The following is a 4318-nucleotide window of genomic DNA, read 5'->3' as shown; positions in this document are numbered from 1 at the left end:
ATAGAATAGACTAGTAGCGGGAGGATATTTTGGTTAATGTATATAAGCCATGCGAAAATGGCTTTAAGTATACTTTGATCATAGCATTATAATCATTTTGTATGTCATCCGTCGAGAGGTATGGAAATGTTGGTAATGGTTAGTCATGGGAATGGTTATTCATGATCTCTTTTGCTATATGTATGACAAACTCTAGTTGATCCATGGAGGATCATGAGATAGGTAAAGTTTACCTTAAAAAATTGTTGCCAGCAGCAGCAGTGATGTGAATATGAAAAATCTCTAAAAATAGTAGGAATGGAATTAAATAGCGAATAAATTATGTAAACGAACCTTGACGAGTCTATTTTCATAGAAAAGTAACGAAATGATCATATGGATAGTATGTTAAGAGATATTTAAGTCTTCGTGAGACAGGGCTAGAACGGTTTCTGGAGTCCCTATTCCGACTTTGTAAATTCATTATAAATTAACCAAAGACATTTAGAAGTCATTCCATATATGTATAGATTCCTTTTTGAGTCTAGTTTCTATAGAAACAAATGGCATCAGTATTGAAGCCCTGTACAAGGAGATATCCGAATCGTAATGCATGAAGGTCAATGTAGTCACACCCTGTAACAGGGGAGAATTTAACTAATAAACTGTACTAATTGGCCCGACCAAAAATCCTAGAAAAAAATCTGTAGATGGGCATATAAGTCTAGTTTCAGGAAAAAAATTTAAAAAACTGATTTTCTAGTTTTGGAACTCAAGATATGATTTTTAAAGTGACAGTGACGCAGTTAGCCAACTGCCTGGAAATATTTAAAATGGACTGTGAAAGCAAGTGATTTAAGTCTACAAACCCCTCGTGTCCGACTCTGGCAACGGTCTCGGGTACGGGGTGTTACACCACGAGGGTCAATCACTACTTGGGAACAAATGACCGAAAAGTTTTTACTAAAATATTTTCTGCCAGCTAAAACAACTAAATTAAGGAATGATATATCTTCTTTTATGTAGATGGATCTAGAAACGCTCTACGATGCATGGGAGAGATATAAAGATCTGTTGAGAAGGTGCCCCCACCATGGATTACCACTCTGGCTACAGGTTCAAACTTTTCACAATGGGTTGAATCCTTCGACTAGACAGATAGTTGATGCAGCCGCTGGTGGGACTATCAATAATAAGACACCTGAGGATGCTTATGAATTTATAGAAGAGATGTCACTGAATAATTATCAGTTGCAAGTCATGAGGACAAAGCCAACGAAAGTAGCCAGCATTTTTAACATCGATTCAGTCACCATGCTCTCTAATCAAGTAGAACTTTTGAATAGAAAAATTGATGGTTTTCTTGGTTCTTCACAGGTTCACCCAGTAATGCAATGCAATGCAAGTGAAGGAGGAACGAGCAATTCAGAGTACCCACCTTATGGCCACAACATTGAAAAATAGCAATTAAATTATATGGGTAATAATCCTCGACCTCAAAATAATCCCTATAGCAACACTTATAATGCAGGATGGAGGAACCACCCAAATTTCTCACGGGGAGGCCAAGGGAATCAAAGACCACCACCACCTCTAAGCTTCCAACAACCACCTTACCAACAAGAGAAAAAGTCAAACCTTAAGGAGATGCTAACAAAATTTATCTCGGTGTTAGAAACTCATTTTCAGAATACCGAGACAGCACTTAAGAATCAACAAGCGTCGATCCAAGGGCTAAAAACTCAGATAGTCCAGCTCACTAAATTGATTTCTGAATGAACACAGGGTAGCCTACCGAGTAACACTGAATCTAACGCAAGAGAGCAACTCAATGCGACTACCATTCAAGATAAGGAAGGGTTAGTTGCACCTGAACCAGAACCGAGACAATAAACTATGGTAAGTAAAGGTAAAGGTAAGGTAGACCACAATGACCAAAAATTGGTAAGTAAAGAATACAAACCACCTGTACCATACCCCAATGTGACAAGGAAAGACCACACAGACAAACAATTCGGTAAATTCCTTAAACTTTTAAAGAAATTACATATTAACTTACTGTTTATTGAGGCTCTTTCACAGATGTCGAACGTAGTCAAATTTTTAAAGTAGATTTTAGCAAATAAGCGGAAGTTAGACGAGGCATCGCATGTGGAGTTAAATGCAGTTTGCTCAGCCATTCTACAGAACAAGCTAGCCAACAAATTGAAAGATCCAGGGAGTTTTACGATTCCTTGTTTAATTGGTAGCTTAAATTTTAAAAATGCTTTGGTTGATTTAGGGGCTAGTATCAATGTCATGCCTTACAAAATGTTTAAGCAACTAGGTTTTAGGAAACCCAAACAAACTAGGATGAGCATTCAATTAGCAGATAAAACAATCAGATTTCCTAGGGGTATTATTGAAGATGTACTCGTTAAAATTGAGAAATTTATATTTCCAGTTGATTTCGTTGTTCTAGACATAGAGGAGGATAGCAATGTGCCTTTTTAGCAACTGCTAGAATGATAATTGATGTCGGTACAGATGAACTCACACTTCCTGTGGGTGATGAAACAATCACTCTTCAAGGTCGTAATTCGAGTAACACCTCAAAAATAGAGGGTGATTGCATAAATCATACTACTAGTACTGATCATATGGTGAAACCCTCTGTGCAGAAAACAGGTTTGAAGAGCGCACATGAGCCTTGTTCAAGCAACAACAAAGGACCTATTTATGAAGAACGAAGGCTACGAGTTCAGGAACTAGATGAATGGTAGACACATAAACCAAAACCACGCCTTAAGGAGCTTAATATTCCACCAAATCAACTTAAGGTTGGAGACAAAGTACTACTGGATACAGTAGATCCTTGTATTGCCACTTCTGAATCTAATGGATAAATTCCTCTCATGGTACTCAATATTTTTCCATGCGATATAGTCGAGGTAATTCATCCTAAATTTGGCACTTTTAAGGTAAATAGTACTCGTTCAAGACCTTATTTTGATAAAATTGATAGCAGGGAGGAGAAGTATAAACTCCTCGCACCACCATGACCACGCAACAGAAAGGTATGTCGAGCTTAGACTATAAATAAGCACTTCTCGGGAGGCTACCCGAGCACTAACGGTGTTATCTTCTTTAAATTTTAGTTTTTAACATTTAATCACTAACTGAGTACTTGGCCAAAGGTTTTTCAGAACCACACAGCCAGGCACACGGGCGTGCCTTAGGTTGTGCTCACACCACGGGTGGAGACACGGCCATGCAAAAATAAGGCAAAATTTTTTCCCAACACGAGATGCGATAAATTACCACAGTCGTGCGACGTGGCTGTGTGTGAGTCTGTCAAAACAACACGGGCGTGCGACACGCCCTTGTCTAGAAACCATGGTTGAAACTGAGAATTTAGCACACGCCACCCGTGCTCAAGACTGATAAAACAACACGGGCGTGCACCTATACACACGGGCATAGGAGAAGCGAACGAAGTAGGACACGACTGTGCGACACGCTTGTGTGCACCAACACGCCCAAAGGACACTGGCGTGGAATGAATCTCAGACGCGCCCGATTTCAAAAACCACGAAATGCATAGGCTGAAATGAGGGCACACGAGCGTACCCCACGGCCGTATACCCCAATTTCTTTATAAACACCTATTATTTTTACTTTTTTTTATCTTTTTTTATCTTTATTTATATGTTGAAATTACTTTTTATTTCCCTTTAATACTATTTTTTACTTTATCTTTAGATATTATAATTTTTATTCGGCTATTCCTTTACGAGAAATTATGCTTCTTTATATTTCCTAGAAGAAGTTCCTGATCGTATCACAGTTATAAAGAGCTCCAAAGCTAGAATAGGTTCTCCACAACTACCATGTCCTGCCCGACCACCACGATAACCTCTTCGCTGGACATTGTGGCTGTGAAAACCAACCTCTACCACCACTGGAGTATCCTCCTCCAATCTCATCATTGCCTTGGCCGATTATTCTCCAGAACTCCAATTCAAGGATTCCATTCATCATTTAGGAAGTCTCACTCCTCTCCCTATCTTATGATCTTATATCTATATAATTCAATAAATCTAACTTTGTACATTGAGGGCAATGTACATCTTAAGTATGGTGGGTCTTTTATATCATTGTCAGAAAATCCCTGAATTTTATCTTATTCTCATGTGATCTTCTCATATCATTATTAAAATGAATTTTGATTCATTTATGATTTTTATTGATATGCCTTGAATTAAAACATAAGTATTCATGCATTGGTCGTTTAAACTTGAAGAAATTAGAGAATCAAGCATGATAAGTTCATTTTTAAGAATTAAATTTTTTTTAGGTT

At 38.0% G+C, this 4318-nt stretch overlaps 1 non-coding gene across 1 annotated transcript; it reads right to left on the bottom strand.

Moving 5' to 3' along the window:
• Positions 1 to 972: 972 nt before the first annotated feature.
• LOC128294969 (small nucleolar RNA R71) lies at positions 973 to 1079 on the bottom strand. The gene has a single exon (XR_008285276.1). It is a non-coding gene; the product is annotated as a small nucleolar RNA R71 (small nucleolar RNA).
• Between the last annotated feature and the right edge of the window lie 3239 nt (positions 1080 to 4318).

The sequence above is a fragment of the Gossypium arboreum genome, chromosome 6, assembly GCF_025698485.1.
Source record: "Gossypium arboreum isolate Shixiya-1 chromosome 6, ASM2569848v2, whole genome shotgun sequence".
NCBI classification, from domain to species: Eukaryota; Viridiplantae; Streptophyta; class Magnoliopsida; order Malvales; family Malvaceae; genus Gossypium; species Gossypium arboreum.
Note: the sequence above shows the minus strand (reverse complement) of the source record. Positions and strands in the feature narration are given on the sequence as shown.